This window comes from Saimiri boliviensis, chromosome 3 (genome assembly GCF_048565385.1).
Source record: "Saimiri boliviensis isolate mSaiBol1 chromosome 3, mSaiBol1.pri, whole genome shotgun sequence".
NCBI classification, from domain to species: Eukaryota; Metazoa; Chordata; class Mammalia; order Primates; family Cebidae; genus Saimiri; species Saimiri boliviensis.
Genome location: NC_133451.1, coordinates 36,855,598 through 36,876,733, shown reverse-complemented (window position 1 = coordinate 36,876,733; position 21,136 = coordinate 36,855,598). Strand labels below are relative to the sequence as shown.

General features: G+C 46.7%; 1 long non-coding RNA gene across 1 annotated transcript in view; it reads right to left on the bottom strand.

Annotated features, from left to right (window-relative positions):
- The window catches only part of LOC141583982 (uncharacterized), a 63,842-nt gene extending 43,383 nt beyond the window's left edge, over nucleotides 1-20,459 (bottom strand). Inside the window, exon 1 of the long non-coding RNA XR_012516819.1 lies at nucleotides 20,278-20,459. This is a non-coding gene — a long non-coding RNA (uncharacterized LOC141583982). The remainder of the gene's footprint in view (nucleotides 1-20,277) is intronic.
- Nucleotides 20,460-21,136: the final 677 nt, after the last annotated feature.

Sequence of the window (21,136 nt, the reverse complement as noted above, 5' to 3'; positions counted from 1 at the left end):
TCAAGACCAACCTGGCCAACATGGTGAAACCCCATCTCCACTAAAAATAAAAAAAAATAAAATAATAGCTGGGCATGGTGGCACATGTCTGTAATCTCACATACTTGGGAGGCTGAAGCAGGAGAATTGCTTCAGGAAGAGGTTGCAGTGAGTCAGGGTCATGCCACTGCACTCCAGCCTGGGTGACAGAGCAAGACTGCATCTCAAAAAATACAATAAAATAATGCCAGAGGAAAGGTTCAGATAAAGCATTTCAGGTGATCAGAGAAGGGATCCATTCCCTCCAGCAGAGGCATGCCCTGACCACCTGTTTGATACCACAACCTGCCCCAGCCCCCACCCTCCAAATCCCTTTCTCCTGCTGTATTTTTCCCCATGGCACTTATATGTAGTATACTATATAATTCATTTATTTATTATTAGGCTGTCACCCTTGCTAGAATGTAATCTCTGTCCATAAAGAAAGAGATTTTTCCAGCTTTCATGTATCTCAAGCACCTAGAGCCTGCCTATAGTAGGCATCAGTAAATTTCCCTGAATGCGGGCAGGACACATGTGGCAAGAGCCACATCCATCCCTCTCTCTATTCACTTCATATGCCTTTATCAGGCATCTTCTCTATGCCTAGCATTACCCTAAAGATGTAACGAACCTTAACTTCCCGTCCCTTCCAGGGTCTGGCAACCTGGGCAGAGAGCAAGCACTTCCTGCTTACAGCAACAGTGTGAGCAGAACCAGCAGCAGAGGGCCACACTCCAGAGCAAGCACAGAGCTGGGTGTGACCCCCTCCCCCCGGGGAATGAGGCTAGAGAGACATGGTGGGCACCAAGTCTAGAGACCCCAGACCCTGGCTGAGTAGATCATAGCTTACAGCTGAACACTTAACAATACCAAGACACAAGCTGCATTTGTAAATAACTCTCAGATACAGATGTAAGACTCCATCAAAGCCAAACAAATCGGACTTAACTCAAGAGGTGGAAATCCAGGCAGGAGGAATGCTCAGAGCACTCTCTGCCTTATGGTCCATTCTTCACGCTTCATGCTTTTCCCGTTTTCAGGTCACAGAGGAACAGGCTCACATGTGCAGATGTCCACCAAACACACGCAGGCTGATTCCAAGTTTGCACAGATTATTCCAGCCCAAAGAGAAGAAGGCCAGGTGGGGTGGACACACCTGCCTTGCTCTTTGATTCCCGGACACCTTGAGAGGAAGAATAATTGTTTAAGCAGCATATTCCTGAGAAGACCCGGTGTGAGCTGCAGCTCCAAGACACCCACACGCCTTGCCCTAGGGAGTACAACTAGCAATCAGTTGTACCCTTGTTGGGCTTTGCTGAATGCCAAGTTCAGTGCCAGGCACTGGAGAAAATCACAGAAGAAGAGAGAGTCTGGAAGAGCTCATGTCTGACCCCAGGAAGCAGAGAGGAGATGCTATAAAAATCAGTGCATATAGGCATAATTAGATTGGATGGTTCTCTGTGCTCTGGGAAAGAAATAGCACATAAAAATAATTCTGTTATAAACTGACTCTTTCCTATATATAGCAAAGACAAATAATCACTCACTTCCCCAGTTGATCTGTTCTGTGATTTCCTGCTTTTAAATATTGAGTTTTCTGAAAAGTTCACCTCACAAGCAAAAGTTCTAATGGCAGCCACCAAGGACTATCCAGCCACCTGGAGTGACCTGGAGGTCCCTGAAGGGAGAGGTGACGTGGGGAAAGGGCTATTGCAGAAACTGGGTGATTCCGCCACAGGGGAAATATGGACACTTGGGCAAAATCAGAAGCACAAATTCCGTGTTTCTGCTGCTGCTGTGCCTCGGATGGCAGGAGAGTGGATCTCAAAGCTCTCTCCAAATCTTCCTGCTCTGCTCTTTTGCACCTGCTCTGGAATTCTTTAACAGCCTCACTGTGAAATGCCTGGGATCAACAGGGGGGCAGAAACCACCTAGATTCTATGGGTATAAAAGTAAATGAAGAATAGAGATCTCCAGGTAATTAGATGGTCCCAGGTCTCATGTGTTGATGTCAAGGGTGCTTTCTATGAGTACAGGTATAAGTGAAAAAAAAACAATCTCTCTTCCTCTAAGCAGCTCACCCAAAGAAATAATCCCCTACCAGATATCAGCTCTGATAAAGCTGGACCCCAGCAATGAGCTCTGACATTCTCTCTCAGGAGCTTCCTGGCAGCAATGCATGGAAGGAGGGGCAGATGGATTTCTTCCGGGCACCACTCTGCCAATTTGCTAAGAGACTGTTCCAAGCCGAGTCACGTCAGGAAGTGCTACCTGGTGGCGAGCCTTGTCCTTCTACCCAAGAAACCTCGTTTTCCATTTCGTTTTCATTGTTTCCTCCTTCTGTCCATGAGAGCAATTTAAGTCGCTCTGATTCCCCACTAACAGCCTATTGGATGACAACGGACCAGCAGAACGGAGAAGACGTTCCAGAAATAGGAAACCACTGTCAAAAATACCTGCAGAGTTCCATTAAGCCTTGGGAATCAGGACCACTCCCTGGTAATTTAATTGTTCAGAATGTAAGGGGATCCAGTATAGCAGCAGAATATGTTTTTGACGGTCTTCTAGCAGCTTCAGACAGGAACTGTGGATCCATCATTCACCCAGCAAGCATGTATTAAATTGAATGTCTGTACTACGTTAGGCACAGACAGTGGCTAATAGCTGATATTTAGTGAACACTTACAGACCAGGTGCTGGGTTAGTGCTTACTTGGGATGCTTTATCTAATGTAATCCTCTCAAATGCCTGTGAGTGTCTTGCTATTGTAATTCCCAATTTATGATCAAGAACATGGAGGCCCTGCTGCAGGGCACCATGGCTCATGTCTATAATGCCAGCTACTTGGGAGGCTGAGCCAGGATGCTCAGGTGGAAGGATCACTTGAGGCCAGGAGTTCAAGACCAGCCTGGGCAACATAGCCAGACTCTTATCTGTAAAAAAAAAAATAAAAATAAAAACAAAAGACTATGAAGGCACTGAGAGGTTAAGTAGTTTTCTCAAGATCACAGAGCTAAATCACAGAAAAGCCAGGATTGAGCTCAATTCAGGCCCCAGCATGAACCATAATGCCCTGCAGCCCCGGGGAGAGATGTCCAGAAAAGATTGTGCAACCTGCTCTGAAAATCTGTTCCAGGCGTTGCCCTCAGAAAGTCCCTTATAGTAAATTTCAATTTCTCCTACTGTTACAGTCCATTTCCTCTTGTGCAGCTCCAAGCTGGAGAAGAATTCTGCGTAGCAGCTTCTGAGAAGGGGAGGGAGGGGCCAGGCGGGGTCTGTCCTAGAGCCAGCACTGAAGGCAGCAATGCACTTGGTACACTCAGAGCTGGAACACTTCCAGTGCTGGTCACCTGCAGCCATTGGAAGCCTTATTTGCATTTTTTGAAGCCCCACTTTCTCCCATCCTTGGAGTCAGGTACATTTACCTGCTGAGAAGTCAGAAGTCTCCCTCCTATGCAGCACATCTGGCTTTTTTTGAGAGAGAGAGTCTCGCTCTGTCTCCAGGCTGGAGTGCAATATCACGATCTCAGCTCACTGCAGCCTCTGCCTCCCGGGTTCAGGCTATTATCCTGCCTCAGCCTCCTGAGTAGCTGGGACTACAGGCACACGCCGCCACGCCACGCCTAATTTTTGTATTTATAGTAGAGATGGGATTTCACCATGTTGACCAGGCTGGTCTCAATCTCCTCACCTCGGCCTCCCAAAGTGCTGGGATTACAGGCGTCAGCCACCATGCCTCACATCTGGCATTTTTTCAAGCTGACAGTGCTCATGGAAAAGGGCGAAGAATGCTTTTATGTCCATTCAGAGAAGAAGCCCCCTAAATAAACAGTGTTTCCTGTGCCTTGGAATCTGCAAACCCAGGAGCTCAGTACTGTTCATCACAGGCTAATTCCATGGCATTACACAGCCTTCTAGATCAATTGAGCATGTCCAACATTTGAGCATGTCAGAGGCTTGTTAAAACACAGATTGCTGGGTCCCACCTCACGGGTTCCACAGGTCTACGATAGAGCCCCAAAGCATGCATTTCTAACATGCTCCCGGGTAATTCTGATGCTGCTGGTACAGGAACCACACTGTGTCTCCAGAGAGAGCTTTGTAGAATTCCTGCTGCTCTATTGGCACATGCATCACCATTCCCACACACCGGAGCATCAGACATTCTAGCACACCATATTATTTAAAATCTCAGATGCACAAGTAAGTGTGTGAAGCAAGAGGTAGTGGCAGTGAAGAAATAAGGACAGGTTGAGCCCAGACTGAACAGTAACTTAAGAATAAACCTCTGGAGGACTGGTGGATCCAATAAAGAGGCAGCTGAGAGAGCTTGTTTATAGTAAGGCTTTCTACCTCCTTTTTAAGATTACCAAAGTTGATCTGGGCAAAGCCAGCCCTACTCTATCCTACCCTGCCCTGCCCTACCTTGCCCTACCCTGTCCTGCCCTGCCCTGCCCTACCCTACCCTGCTTTGCCCTACCCTACCCTGCTCTGCCCTACCCTACCCTGCCCTATCCTACCCTACTCTGCCCTGCCCTGCCCTGCTTTACCCTACCCTACCCTGCCCAATGCTACCCTGCCCTGCCATTCTCTGCCCTACCCTTCCCTGCCCTGCCCTGCCCTGCCTTACCCTACCCTACCCTACCCTGCCCAATCCTACCCTGCCCTGCCATTCTCTGCCCTGCCCTTCCCTGCCCTGCCCTGCCATACCCTACACTGCCCTGCCCTACCCTGCCCTGCCATACCCTACACTGCCCTGCCCTACCATTCTCTGCCCTGCCCTTCCCTGCCCTACTGTACCCTACATTGCCCTGCCCTGCCTACAGCTGAAAGGCAGGGATCCTGAGCCTCCCACGCGGCCACAGTTCTGGAAAGCCTGGAGGTCAGGAGCTGCAAAGTGGATGGGGGACCTAACTCTTGACTTATCCAAATGACTTCACCTATGTCATTCCCTTTAAACGGAAATCCCTCTTTCCTGGTCTCTCAGTCAACTCCTGGCCTTCCTTCAAATCTCCACACAGGCACCTTGTCTCTGGGGAGAGACCTCAGCATCCTGGGGAGACTCCGCAGATCTCTGTGCTTCTGCTCGAGTCCATCCCCACTTCAGCACTGTGTGAGTATAAGAGACAGGACCAAAATTCTTGAGTATCCCCAGCCTGTCTCCTCTCTCATCACCATGTAAAGAGGCCTCTTCCCATGGTCTCTGCCACTCTATCACTCCTTGCGGGTAGAGATTACTCCTCTCTGTAATATAGCATCAAGGGCTGAGGAAAGAAAACTGAAGGGACAGAAGGAAAGAAGTATATTTAGTGGAGACGAAAAGCCTGTGGACTCAGGCTCGAAAGATTTTCTCTCTTTCTACAAGGGTAAAGGGAAAAGCGCACAGGCCAGGCCAGTTTTCTGGGGTTTTTTTGAGTGCCAGGGCAGACTCAAAAGTGGACACAAAAGGGAAGGGTCGCCCTGGACTGCCCGTGTGGACTCTATTTACAGAGTTTGAGAATACAAGGAACTTAAATTTTTCTGAAATATCTTTCGTTCCCTCTTTCTTTGACGGCTCTGGGTCTGTATGCTTTTGTTGGGTTACATTTTAGTCCTTCTCTGACCTCTGAACTTTGCCCTTCCCAGCACTGGGCACAGAGGCTGGCCCACGGTATCAAGTTGATGCAAAAGTAAATGCAAAATTGATCAATGACCGAAACCACAATTACTTTCACACCAACCTAATAGATGTGCAGAATGGGTTCGCCTCTTTCCTCCCATCTTTCCTCTGTCAGTGCCGAAAAGCCCATCATGCGGAAAGGGGAGTGGCAGGGAGCAGAGACCGACAGGACCACTGGAGGGAGAGAGGCCAATAAAACATCCCCCTAAGCCTCCCTGGACTGAATACCAGCCACAGAGTGCTGATCTTGGCTGGGAGCCCACCACTTACCAACCCCCTCCGGGCCTCTGGGGTATGGCTAATTAAAGACATGGTTACTCATTTCATTCCCAAGTCACTATTTAAGGAAGCAGAATCATGCCATTCCTGCAAGGCCTCTGACCCTACACTGGAGGCGAACAATGCTAGGGCTTGTCCAACTGGCCGTAAGTACAGGGCTGTCCCAAAAGCGCGGGAGGGGCAGAGGAGGGGAGACCACAGGGCCCACAGCTGGGCCAGCTGCTGGACTGTCCCTGCTTCCATGTCCTCCTCTCTCCCTTTCCCCAGGGCTCCAGATTCGAGTGACAACCCCTCCCTAACCAACGCCCCTGCCACGGCAACTCCTGTGTTTTCTGGGCATACTGAGAGTCACACAGCTGACTCAGAAAAAAGCTCCAATAATCTCCTTTTGGATTTCAACTAGCAGCGGTTTGGAGTATTTGGGATTTTTCAGTTTTCAGTTATTGTTTAAGAAGTAAAGAAAAGCATGGCTTTTAATCAACAAACACTTGTTGAGATCTGCCCTATGCCAGGCCTGGTGCTAAGATGGGGAAGAACAATGTATGAAGTATAATTCCTGCCCTCAAAGGGTATCCAGTCTTGTAGATGAAAAAGACACATAAATAAATTCACCAATGCAGAATAAGCATGAATGCAGATATGTACTATGCACAGTACAGAGTAGGTGGTGATAACCTCTAACGGACAGGGAAAGAAAGCTGTGCTAGAAATCTAAGGTGGCCTTTGAGGGGCAAATGGGAGTTCCTCAGGTAACCCAGTGACAGAAGAACAGCCCTAGCAGAGAAAAAACATATTCAGATTCACTGAGATCACAGAGAAATTGGTTGAACCTTCTCGTTCCAGTGGGTCTCAAGCTTTTTTAACAAACAACTCTTAATGCAAGATAAATGTGAATGGAGATGCCTGTTCTGAAACATCCAGTGCAAGCAGAAAATGTCTTAGACTGGCCAGGTGTGTTGGGTCATGATTATAATCCCAGCACTTCGGGAGGCCAAGACAAGAGGATTGCTTGAGGCCAGGAGTTTGCGGCTGCAGTGAGCCATGGACTGCACCGCTACACTTCAGCCTTGGTGATGGAGCAAGACCCTGTATCTGAAAATAAAAACCATAGGCTGGGCGCAGTGGCTCACGTCCATAATCCTAGCTCTTTGGGAGGCCAAGGCAGGTGGATCAACTGAGGTCAGGAGTTCGAGACCAGCCTGGCCAACACAATGAAACCCCGTCTCTACTAAGACTACAAAAATTAGCTGGGTATGGTGGCAGGCGCCTATAATCCCAGCTACTGGGGAGGCTGAGACAGGAGAATTGCTTGAACCCAGGAGGCAGAAGTTGCAGTGAGCCTAGATCACACCATTGCACTCCAATCTGGGGGGACAAGAGCGAGACTTCTTCTCAGAAAGGAAAAAAAAAAAGACATTGATTTTCATTTTAAATTATGCAAATTATGCATACTGTTTACAATATTCTCATATATTGTAATATTAAAATAAGGTTTTGCATTTCCAGTCAGTAAGTTTACTTGACTTTCCAAACGTACATTGTCAAATAAAATGGACCCTCCATGGATGCAGCAGCTCCGTGTTCACCCCTTGGCTTCACATTTGCCTAACCCTGGAGTCAGAGAAAGTCAGCCTGTACTCCAGCCTAAGAAGTAGAAAGCCTCTGAAAGGGGTTGGAAAGCTAGGCTCAGGGACTCACGCCTGTAGTTCCAGTGACTCAGGAGGCTAAGGTAGGAGGATTGCTTGAGCCCAGGAGGTCGAGGGTGCAGTGGGCAGTGATTTTGCCACTGCACTCCAGCCTGAGTGTCAGAGAAAAACTGGCTCAAAGAAAAAAAAAAAAAAAAAAAAAAAAAAGAAGGTGTGTGGAGACCAGAGACCAGCACTTTGTTTCTTCTGATTTTTCACACTCACATTTAGGACTGTTGACCAGGTGTGACCACAGGCCCAGTGTTTCCACCCTGCTGAAAGTTTAAAGTTTGTCCCCATGCCTCCTAGCCCTCCCGACTGCCACACTGGTTGACTTGAAGAATATGCCACCTGTGGGGCCAGGGAAGCCAATCGGGCAATGAAAGGGTGGGCAAGGGGAATCTCTCCCACAAAACCAGCATCCAGGGGCCTTCCAAGCTAAGTGTGCAAATAAGAGCCAATCAGATGTAGGGAACCAGGGGAGGTTTTAAAAAACCACCTCAAATGAGAGTTCATTGATTCCCCAATCCCCATGCTAGGCTCCATCCCAGACCAATTAAGTCAGAAGTCAGGGAGTGGCTTAGAAGTTATTCCAGGCTTTGAATTTCTTATTTATTAATTTATTCCAGGCTTGGAATGTATTAAACCTCCCAGGTGATTCCAAACCTCACAGGAGAGTCAGTGAGCGAGATCACTGTGGTTCTCAACCTGGCTGCACAGGAGAGTCATGTGAGGACGTTTTCATACATATACTCGGGGAGCCATGCCCCAGCCCCATAGATAAGAATCTCCTGGGTTTAGGGCTCGTCATTAGAATGGCCTCTAGACTCAGGAAGGGAGCTGACCTATCCTAGTCTGTGTCCTGGGGCACATTCCTTGAAATTTTCCAGGTTGCACATCCGTGCCTACACCTGCAGGAACTGTCAGAGTAATCCCTGGGGTGCCCTGAGTGAGGATCAGGATGCAGGTACCTACAGAGCTTGGTGACTCGTGTCTTTGCAATAGTCATGACGCCTGTGACCACCATGGTACTAGGAGGGCAGCCTGGGCCACTCCCACTGCCCAGAGCAATGTTTCTTGCTTGAGAGGTGAGGCCACCAGTGGTGCTGATTAGGGATGGCTTACTTACATGGAGCACAGGGCATGTTCAGGACCCTGGCTACAGACCATCCACCGAAGACCCCCTCTTGATTCACATGAGTGAGTTGTGCGTGGCTTTTGTGCTCTATGCTGGGACCCTCCTAAGATCCTCCAGTCTGAGCAGTAAGGGCTGCGACATTAACTGTGTCTGCCCGATCGCAGCCACCCGCGCCCGCCACAGGTTTCACAGTCTTCCAAGGTGGTTGTCCAGCCCATTGCTTCTAAAGGCAAACGGACCCCATGGATCAGTGTCCTCTCATCTCTCCCAGATGTGGTAAGGAATCACAGTCACTGTCAGTCTCAGGCCATGCCTGATGAGGGTAGACATTTGTGGGAAGAGGCCTGCTCTCCTCACTCTTTCCGCAAGCCACTACCCTATGGGCTGGTGGTACTGCCTGGCAGGCAGGAATGCAGTTCCAATGGGAAGATATCACATCTTGGGAAGGCACTAATTACTGCCTGATGGGTTCAGAACATGGTTGGAAGGTGTCTGTATTAGCCTGCTCTCATGAGGCTAATAAAGACATACCCAAGACTAGGTCATTTATAAAGGAAAGAAGTCTAATGGACTCACAGTTCCACGTGGCTGGGGAAGCCTCACAATCATGGCGGAAGGCAAGGAGGAGCCAGTCAAGTCCTATATGGACAGCAGCAGGCAAAGAGAACTTGTGGAGGGAAACTCCCCTTTATAAAACCATCAGATCGCATGAAACTTATCCACTATCATGAGAATAGCATGGGAAAGACCCACCCCAAGATTCAGTTATCTCCCACCAGGTCCCTCCCACAACATGTAGGAATTATGGGAATTACAATTCAGGATGAGATTTGGGTGGGGACCCAGCCAAACCACGACAGTATCCTACATTTGTGCTAGAAAACCAAAAAACGAATTATCCTTCACACTTTCTTCCATACTGGGAAAGACTTGCATTTTTTTGTTCACCAAGGGGAAAGCACCTTTAAAAGATTCTTGAGAGCTGATATAGACTAATGTAAATGTTCTGAGAGTGTTTAAGGTAGATTAAACTATGACATTCAGCACACCAGATGAGACAGTTCACCCTTAACAATGAAGCAACCCTCAAACTAACAGTATTGAGGAAAAGCAGAAACAAAATCTGTTCTTTCAATTCAAACTGTTCTGAAGAGCCCCAGCATGGTAACAACAGTGTCGCTGCATTTCTCTTACAGTAGGAGATACATAAATAATCAGGAATGGTGCATTTGCTGGTGAAGAACAGAAAGAGATTCTGTCTGGACCCCTCAAAGAGTCTCTGTGTGCACTAACTGGACAACACATAAATACGTAAGTAACTCTCCTCTACCCATTCTAATTTTTCTTCAATGTATCGCTATATCTCATATGGGCCCATGAATTTTGTAATGCATTTTCTAATCATCTTTATAGATAAAGGCCCCAGCAAACAATGTTTGCCCAGGGCCCTGCACATGCTAGGGGGAATCCTCTTGGGCATCTCGGGTATTTTCAAAATCTTCCGGGTGGTTTCCATTTTGTACCCAGGCTTGTGAGTCCCTCTGTGAGAAGCGAGAAGGTGGATGTCCACATGTCATCCAGCTGGTTTCAGCCAGTGATAGAGAAGGGCTCCAGAAGCGTTATAGGTGGGACTGTATCCTAACATTCATATGTAGCTCAGACAGTGACCTTATTTGGAAATGTACAGATGCTCCTGAACTTACCATGAGGTTATGGCCTGATAATCCCATCATAGCTTGAAAATACTGGTAAGTCAAAAATGCCTTTAATATAACTAATCTACTGAATGCCATAGTTTAGTCTAGTCTACCTTAAACATTCTCAGACCGCTTACATTAATCTACACTGGAGCAAAATCATCTAACACGAAGCCTCTTTTATAGTAATGTGTTGAATACCTCACGTGATTTACTGAGCACTGTACTGAATGCATGCCAATTCTACATAATCATGAAGTAGAAATATTGTAAGTGGAACCATTGTTAGGTTGGGGACTGTCTATAATTCGTTTCAAGATGGGATCATACTGGAGTAGGGTAGCTTCTAATCCAGTATGTCTGGCGGTGTTCTCATAAAAAGGAGGAAATATGGACACGCAGACTTGCACACAGGGGGAATGCCAGGTGAACACGAAGGCAGAGATCAGGGCGATGTGTCTACAAGCCAAGGACCACCAAAGGTGCCAGCAAATCATCAGAAGCCAGGAAGGAGGACTGGAATAGGTCCTTCCCTCACCGCTCTCAGAAGGAACCAATCCCACAGTCACCTTGCTCTCTGGACTCCCGGCCTCCAGAACGGAGACAATACATTTCTGTTGTTAAGCCACCCCGTTTGCTGGACTTCATTTCATCAGCCCTAGCAAACAAACTCAGGGAGGCTCCTCAAAAGCACCCAATGGAAGGTCAATACACGATGGTGAAAAATGAGTTTTAAAAATAAACAAACAGAAACTTTCCAGGTGACAAACGAATTGGAAAGCACTGGGAATTATTTCTTTGAGTTGCTCTTTTTTAATGCACTTAACACTGCCGCAGGAAGCCTCATCTGTCTCCCCAGTGAGCATCCCCAATCTGCTGACTGCTAGTGAGAAAATAACTGGCTCGATTTACGTAAGTTCCTAGAATCCTTTGCACTCCTTTGCTCATTTCAACCCGCCAGACCAAGGAGAAATAATTGCGTTAAATCACCTGGCAATTTAAATGTTCCTCCTTTTAGTGTCAAAGGAGTCTTTCTCTTTAATCAATGAAAAACCTGAGGTCTCCCTGGCAAATAGTAAAGCCTTACAATTAACAGCACACAAGGAGCTGGATTTAACAGGAGAGATTCTGGGTGCAAAGAGAAGCTTCTAATGGATCCTAATCAGGCTCGCTCCTGGAGGAACCCAGAGATGATGCACGAGTCCCGGACGGCAGAGGCCTGTGTGTCTCCCGCTGGACACTAAGTTCCTCCCATCTTACCACAGGGCTCTGTCTTCATGAATGTCTAACTGAATCCCCCTCCCTAACCCTACCTTGGGCCCAGAGATCGTTCTTCCTTGTCCGATGACTGTACAAGAAGCGAAGACAAGCACCTTCATCAAGACATTCGTGGCACACAAGCCAGTTAAAAAGGGTCACACAAACCAGCTGAAAAGATGACAAACAGACATGTAGTTAAGGTCAGTAAAGGGAAAAGGGAGTTGGATCGAGAAATGAATTTTTCTTTCTTTCTCTTTCATTTTTACGTTTTTGAGACAGAGCATTGCTGTCACTCAGGCTGGAGTGCAGCGGTATCATCGTAGCTCATTGTCACTCTGACCACCTGGACTTAAGTATTTCTCCTGCCTCAGCCACCCAAATAGCTGGGACTGCAGGTGCACACCACCACACCTGCCTAATGCTGTTGTTTTTATTTTTTGTAGAGAGGAGGTCTCATTTGGTTGCCTAGGCAGGCCTCGAATTCCCGGCCTCAAGTGATATTCCCACCTCAGCCTCCAAAGCTGCTGGGATTACAAACGCGAGCCACCATGCTCAGCCTAAGATTTTCTTTTTGCAAATGTAAACGGAGCTGAGAAATTCTTGGACTCTTTTGGCTCTTATGGAAATAATTTTCTGATTGAAGAGCTTGAGACTCACCCATCTTCCTACATAAGGCTTTAGTGGATCTAGAGAGCTTTAGATAAGGCCCCTTTAAAATAAATGCAAAAGAATAAATTAGTGTCTTCCATCCTGATCGTTCTTTTCGAGTCCCTTCCTATTTTCTAAGGACTTTTGGGTAGATGGATTTGAAGGGGAAAAAACATACTGAAACCTGAAATGGATTGATCAATCCCAAGCCAGTTGCATTTCCCAGCTCTCTGGCAGGCTGCCTGCCAGATCAACCCCTTGTCCACTAATTCCCTAAAAATGCCCTTGTTCAAAGGTTGCAAACACTTAGTTCCATTTTAAGGTGAGCCCTAGCTCCCCTGCTGGCTGCATGAATCTCTGCTGTTGAGAGGAAGTTTGACATCATTCTTCCAAAGTCCTGCATTTAAATCCCAGCTTCTTCCCTTGTGCAAGTTATTTGACTAAGACTTGGTTTCCTCATCCCTAAATGGGGATGATGGAAGTGATGTCGGTGTTTCCATAACTTTTGCGAAGATTAAATGGGAGAGTGAATGCAAAGATCCTGATCTACTACAGCAGGTGCTCAATGAAAGAGTGTCCACCCCACTTGTCTGACCTGCAGCCCAGCTGAGGCTACGAATCTCCTCCCCTGTCCATACGAAAAGAAGGAGGTGATAGAATCTGTGACTTCAACTCCTTCTGCACTGACCCCTTTGTAGTGGCTCTGAGCCTGGGCTCCTGGGCTATCATTTCTGAAGAGGGAGCTAGTGCTGATAGTGAATGAAAAGGTCAGAAGACGGGGCCTTTTCATCTCAAGGAGTCAAATAAAGGAGAATCTACGTGCTGGATTTTAATTCCAATCAGTAAACATAGGTTGATCAAAGACCCATGTCAGTCCTCTGTTGGAAACTGAGAAGAAAAGAGATTTGGCCCCTTCATCTGAGCCTCTGTCCATTTGAATGTGCAGTCATTCTAGTGAAGTGAGTTCTAGATGCAAGAACTAACTCAGCAATGCCCCGGTACTAAGTTAACTGAAATTCGCAAGTGTTGTTCAAATACAGGTTTGGGACTTTGAGGGGACACATTTCTTGGCTCCAAAGAAAGCCCATGGTAAATGTCTTTCCACACATCCGTTTTCCAAGAAAATTGCAGTGATTCCATATGTTATTATATTAGTTTGGCCCCTTTTATTTACGTGTGAAGGAAAAACACATTATTGTTTCTTGTCTCTTAATCCATAAACCTCATTGACCTTAATTTGTAACAATATAAACTATGAGTGACTTTTTTTAGTCACTAAATAAAGGCAACCATATTTTCATTGAAATAATTTGACAAAATCGTTTTTAAGTTCTAGAGAAGAACCTGTTCTCTAATTGACTAATTAAAACCCACTTAATCTAATAAAGTAGATCCTCTATAGACCTTCTGTACTAGAGAAAATTTTATTAGTCTGAGTCGAGCTACAGGATAAACTTAGAGGTAATAAACTACATGGGGGGAAAGAAATCAAACATGCTGTAAGTGGGAACCTCTGCTTATCTACACCGATTCCTCAGGTGACGCCGGGAACTATATTCATGAAGAAGCCTCCAAACTTTTGACCTGTAGCTGTCTTCGCCAGCTGCGAAAACCAGATTCCCTCCCTGAATGACTAGTGATGTTTTTCCTTTGAAGATAGCATGCCCTCTGCTCTTTCTTGCGGCCAAGGTCAAACTGATCTTGTCTGACACATCCTCTCTTGTCCAACTGCAGCCCATTGAAAATTGATTCCATTTTGGCCAGCTAGCTTTTCCTAGGCCAGCAAAGGGAGCTCAGTGCAGGACAGAGAATGACACTGTCTGACAATCCTCTTCCCAAGTGAGCTCTCTCTGGGGAATCCCGGAAGTGCAGTGGACACAGATGGACTATAATCTTGGTCCTGATGCCCACAGGTAAGAACATACTACTTAGATAGTCACATACATGAGCTATGTGTGTCTGAATCTACAAAGGGGCAGCCATGAATATTTCTCTATATTTTCAAGAAAGAAACCTCAAATGAGGCCAAAAAAAGACTTCCATAGACCCTAGAGGTCTCTACGAAACTTTGCTTTAATTAGATCAGAATAGTTGTATTTAACTTGTCAAACTGACAGATGATAGGCCAATGATAGATGAGATTGATTGACTGATTGATTTAGAAGTCAGACAGATCAAAGTTTATACCAATTCCTGGCTGAAGGAGCCCTAATAAGGTTCTGAGTTTCCTTAAGTCCTAGTTTAATTGTCTGTAAAATGGGTTTGCTTACCTCTCCAGGTAGTTTTGAGACATGAATGAACCTGTGTCTGTAAAGCGCTTATTAAAGTGACTGACATAAAGTGAGCCTCAATAAACAGGAACTGTTAACAGCTCATTGTTATTGAAGGATAGTAAGGACATCTTTGTGAGTTCAGAAGTTCAGAACAGTAAGAAGACTGACTGGACTAATGGAAAGGTTCTGATACGCATCCTTGTAAAGGGATACTTTCCACAACAATGCACAGCGCAAGTGGGATCAGTCACCTGGTAGTCAGATGTGTACAAGTCACGGAGGGTGAGATAGTACTGCTCAGGACCTCAGGAACCCAGCCTGATTTCCTGGTTCAAAATCACACCTGTGAAACTCTATCCAGGTGGGAAATTCTTCTGGTTGAGTCTCCTGGAGCCATGGTTCATTATCAAGTTATTTCTCTGGGTCACCCTGAGGTCACCTCCTTAATTAATGTAACAGCCAGAGGAAGCCAGGCCCAGGAATTTAGCTGCACAGGCTTTTGCCTGAAAGTCCAGAATAACACCTCTTCTTTGTTGAACACTTACTATGTGCCAGGCACCGTGCAAACAGTCTTATGTGCATTTGTTTATTTAATCCTCTAATGGCAGTCTGGAGGAGCAGCTAAAATAATCCCCATGTAAAGACGCAGAATCTTGGGCTTGTCAAAGCCCAGTCATTCATCCAAGATCACAACTAGGAAGTGGTGGAGCCAACATTCCAGGTCTTTCTGACTCGAGTGCCTGAGCTGTTACCACCAGGATATACTTTGCAGAAAACCATTAATCTCACATTTCTCTCCCATGTCACGTGTTTATATTGCACTTGAGAATAAAAGGCGGTTTAAAATTCTCCCTTTTCCCACCTGCTGAAGAGCAGCACAGCCTGTGTCCGGTCACTAATCAGGCCCTACCTTGCTCCAGGTTTTCCAGAATACTTCTCAAATTCTCCTTATGTCCCATCATTGTTCACCCCAATTCCTGCTCAGGATTTTTTCTGTCCTTTCAAAAAACAACTGCAATGTAGCAATTAGTTTAAATCACTCTTAGCTAAGAAGCCGCTTTTCAGGAGCACCTGGTTGGAGCAAGAGTGCCACCTGGTGGAAGATTTGGGTCACTGCCAACAAACGTTTCTTGGGCGAAGGTGGGCAGGCTGGACCTGAGCAGCGCTCCTGCTGCCTGGAACTATTCCTGGACAGCTATAAGAACTAACTCAGCAATGCCTCAGTACCGGTTCTACTGCAGTTCACCAGTGTTGGTCAAATACAAGTTTGGGACTTTGAGGGGATGCATTTCTTGGCTCCAAAGAAAGCCCAGGATGGGGATTAGGATAAAGTAAGTGAGGCAGAGTCTTGCAAGTGCAGGAGGGCATCCTGGCTTTACCTAAAATTTTAACGTTTTATTCATTATGAACTTTTTGCATTTTGATTTTTTAAACTGCATTAAAATCTGATTTGTCTTGATTCCTGAGTTTTGGGTACCCTCTTGCATTTTGTACCCACAACCAATGTCTCACTGGCCTCCCTCTAGTATTGGCCCTGCCAAAGCCTTCTGAGAAAGGATTCTGCTTCCTTTCAAAGCTATGGCTATAAGGAAGTGACCCCTGGCTCCCGTCACTTCCCCACACATCTGTCTCCACTCTTCTCCATCTGAGAATTGTCTTGGTCCACCTCCATCATCTCTGCGCCCCTCCTGCTCTACTTGATACACCAACCCAAGTCAAAAGAAAGTACACAAACCAGTATACACACTCGAGTGTAACAAGCGAATAAATGGCAAAAAAAACACAGTGTGCCAAACACTGATCTCATCACAGATTACTGCTCCTTTGGCAGGCAACTAACAAGCCAAGCTACAAAGCTGCTTCTGCTTTTCCCGGGTCCAGGACCATCAAGCCATAAGAAGTCAGGGCAAAGGATACTTGCCAACACTCTGCCCTCACCCAACCTTGGCCACGGCACACAGAAGGTCACCTTGTAACATTTCTTCCTCGACAGTGTCCAAACTTAATGCCCACATCAGGCCAGGTCACCATAAAGCTCTATGTCTGGGCTGGCTTATCCCCACAGTCTAAGGCTGGTGGGAAGTCTTTACCTGCAACGCAAGCATGGGCATGAGGGGTCACGAGCGTGGTTCTGGAAACCCCTGAAATTTTAAGCAAATTATGTGCATCTTCCAGGGAGACAGCTTATTATTTTCCTCCTGCATTATTATTTCCTAATATTATTATTCTAAATATTATTATTTTCTAAGGAGCCTTTGACTCTGTAAAGAGTAAGAATCACAACAGTCGTAATAGAGTCTTCGGCTTTTATCAAGGGTCTATGTGAGAACCAGCAACAAGAAATACCTTCCTCGGCGTGGTCTGGTGAAAAGAAGCATCAGTGGGCTACTCTGAGGCATGTAAACCGTGTTGGGCCATCTCAATGCAAGACCCAAGCGTTTCTTAGCGTACAGAAGAAGGAAGACTTTTTCTCTCTTGATAAACTGGAATCTCACCCGGCTGTAGAATAGGATAATCCATGTTTCCTTCTTTGCCTTTTGCTGCTGGCTTGAACTCTTTTTCAGCCTCACCATGGCTGTCAGGCAATTCTTTTTTGCAAGCTCTAGACTTTCCTCTGAAATGCCTTTTCACCACTTGGCATCCTGACTCCTCCTGCAAGACCTGGCCCTCCTGTCAGCCACTCAACACTTCAGGCAGAGATGAGCGCATACACACACTTCTGATACTAAGCAGATCGGTTTTCTAGAACGATGTGCATATGTATCTGTCTTCCTCACAAGAGCCCAGGAGCGCATAAAATCCAGTCTTATTGGTTTTGGTACCCTCAGCACCCAGCACAGATCAGTGTGTAAAAACGAAGTTTCAATGAGAGGATAAATCAGCCCATGAATGAATGAGCAAATACTTATAGTATGTGTTTTCCTAAAACATTCTTTGACTTTTTCAATAATGTGTGAGCCTCAGTAATAACGATTGACAGGCAGAGCAAACAGACTCCCCCACAGTCCCCAGTGCCTTCGTTTCCCAGATGAGGAAAGTGAGATTGCAACAGACATCGGTGGAGGAGCCCAGCAGCTCCCCCAGGAGCCACACCCAGGCCAGCCGCCGGCCACTCTGCGACTGTGTTCTGAGAACACGCAGCATCTCCACACCACTTGGCAGGTTTTGCCACAGGCCTGCCACTCCGCCTTGCTTTTTGCTCTTTTCCCTCCTTTTGCTGCTCCCTGGTTTAGGGTCCTCCCCACCTGTGCTCAGAGCACACAGTAGGGAGACAACCGAGCAGGAGAGTTCACAGGAGAGAAAGTATGGCGGCTGGCAGATGCCCACTGTATCCCCAGCAGGGTCTGGAAACCTCAGTCTTCATGATCCTTTGTCATTAACCATAGTAAGAGTTCCCATTACTATGGGAACTTGGTTAATTCCCACTAACCAAGTAATGGGAAACCTGTTGACTCTTTCAACTTATTTCAACATCAGGATGCAGAGAGCTGATTCATGCCCAGAAGTGCATGACCCATGAACCTAAACAGCTGGGTTTACTCTGTCGCTTCTCACTGGAATTAGTCTGATAAAAATCTCAGGGCGGCCAGGCGCAGTGGCTCACTCCTGTAAACCCAGCACTTTGAAAGGCCAAGGCGGGCTGATCACGAGGTCAAGAGATAGAGACCATCCTGGGCAACATGGTGAAACCCCATCTCTACTAAAAACACAAAAAGTAGCCGGGTGTGGTGGCGCGCCTGTAATACCAGCTACTCGGGAGGCTGAGGCAGGATAATCACTTGAACCGGGGAGATGGAGGTTGCAGTGAGCCAAGATCATGCCACTGCACTCCAGCCTGGCGACAGAGCGAGACTCTCTCAAAAAAAAAAAAAAAATCTCAGGGCGGCTGCTCCAAGCTCTGCTTGTCCCAAATGCATTTCAGAAACGGGAAAGTGAGCTGGGCAGAGGGACGGATCGACCCATTGGTCTAGTTCCCGCTTTGGGGAAGGAAACCCTCGGCCGAATGCAGCCGTGGTGGTTACTGAATCGTCAGACTTGCCACAAGCAAGATAAAAACTTTAAACAACATAGGACTTTTCCGTTTTCTGCTGTGCAGCGTTTCTTGTTCTGTTTTGGCTTCTCCTGGTGGTGTGGCCTGGCCTGCAGGGTTTCCTGACGAGTACTCCGCCTGCCGCAGTCAGGCAGCTGCAGAAGCAAACGGCCCCTCACCCTGCTTCTCAGCGGCTCTCCTCCACAGGCAACGTCAACAATTTTTTTCAAAACAGGTAAATCCAGAAAGGACGTAAGGTTTTGATTCACTGGGGTTTTGTTTTGGTTTTGTTTTTATTTGTTTTAGAGACAGGATCTTACTCTGTCATCCAGGCTGGAGTGCAGGGGCCCCACTGTAGCTCACTGTAGCCTCCAACTCCTGGCCTCAAAAAAATCCTCCTGCCTCAGCCTCCCAAAGAGCTGAGATTACAGGTGTGAGCCACCGCACTCAGCCTGATGTATTGTTTGTGAGCAGCCATTTGACCTTCTCCTGTCCACTCCTCAGAATTTAGGTCTCTCCTTTGAGGAGCACAAAAACTCACATAGGAAAAGAGAGGAATATTCCACGTTTAGAGCTGGGAAAAGGGAAGTCCCTTTACTCTTCCTCCTCAAACGTTCACCTGGTTTATGTTCTCACCTTTCCCAGGTGTCTAGTAGAAACGGGCCACCTGGCCCTGATCACATGGTTTTCTGTTCTGTGCACCTCTTTTCTGTCACCCTAGATTTTAGATATTTCTGTCACCTTTTTTACCTATTAAGTACAAAATAGATATTGCTTAATCGAGAATAGCCGCCAAAGTCTAAAGGCAAATTAAAACCGAGGATAGTTTATAAAAATACAAACCATTTGTAGGCCAAGTGTGGTGACTCACACCTGTAATCCCAGCACTTCAGGAAGCCAAATTGGATAATTTGAGCCCAGCCCTGGCGATAAGGCAAAGCCCCATGTCTAAAAAAAAAAAAAAAAAAAAAAAAAATTATCTGGGCTTGATAGTGCACACTTGCAGTTCCAGCAACCCGGGAGGCTGAGGTGGGAGGATCAGCTGAGCCCAGGAGGTCGAGGCAGCAGTGAGCCATGATCATGCCACTGCACTCCAGCCTGAACCACAGAGTGAGACACTGTCTCACAAAAAGGAAAAAAAAATATAAAACATTACTACAAGCCAGACCCTTTATTTTACACTCAGTCCTCACCCCAATCCTATAAGGTAGGTGTTTTTATTCTGTTTTACACATGATGAAAACTGAGGCTTGGAGCGTTTAGTGTTTTCTCCTGGTAGAGCTGCAGATACTGCCCAGGCCAAAGTCTCATTCTAAAACCCTACCATTGCCTCCCAAGTCAGCTCAGCTCTTCTCATGCTTATCTACCTTGAATGGGCATCAGGCTAAACCTTCCTTCATCTCCTCCATTTAACCAGCCCCAGACTGGGAACACGGCACAGTGTGATATTTCTGAACACGCGAGTGACTGCTGGCACTCCCTCCAATCTTGCCTGCAGCTGAACCCCTGATCCATTCTACTCCTTGCTGTAAAAAACAGACCAGACCTCAGAATCCTTCTCAACACAGTACTCCAGGCAGCTCCTACCAGACCATCAGCATTGCCTTCGACGACGGAGGCAGCGACTCAGAGAATCCAATTTCCATTTCGTCTCCATCCTTCCTGCCTGATTTCCCCAGTATTTCTGGGAAGGGTGGGTGGATGGATGGATGGAAAAGGAACATGAACGCTCCTCACACAGGAAAACGCTGCTCGGCACCACTCCTGATTTTGCTGACTTCACCCAATGCCAGAGCTTCCTTGCAGAACTTGCTCTTTGCATGCGGCGTCTGTGGCGTTTGTTACAGGAACTGGTGAGACGCACGGGTCATTCTGAGGCCAGGAGGACCCTCTGCATCAGCACTCTGCTTCTCCCGCAGTCTGATTTCCTCCCCTCCAACATATGCCTGAGCTTAAACACAGCCATTCACCCCGTACTTCCCTCTTCTTTTTAAAGCTCAAGCTGACAAGAGAAATTTCTTTCTCCCACTCACCTTTTTTTTTTCCCCCTATAAAGGGTAAAAGATTTACAGCTCCGCTGTGGGATACGTAAGGATGAGCCCTGATTAAAAACTCGTGTGTGTCTTTGGGGCCATGACCCCCTTCACCTGAGCCATCAGGTACCCAGAGCTTCTGAATCGGCCTGTGATTTAGCTTTGGTCAAGGAAGCACGTTTACCAAGCCCCATTAAAGTCCCAGCGTCAGTTTTAAAACAGTCTAGCGTTGATGCTATCTGGATATTCTTTCCCTCAGCAAAACACGGCTCAGTGTTTGAGAGGAAGGAACTATTAAAAATTCATATTCAAGAGAGTTTGAAGAGGGAATAAAATAGCTCTTACGAAGCGACATTTTGGTGACTTGAGTGAGAGGAAATCAAAAGCATATGGACTGTATGCTGCTAAAACAT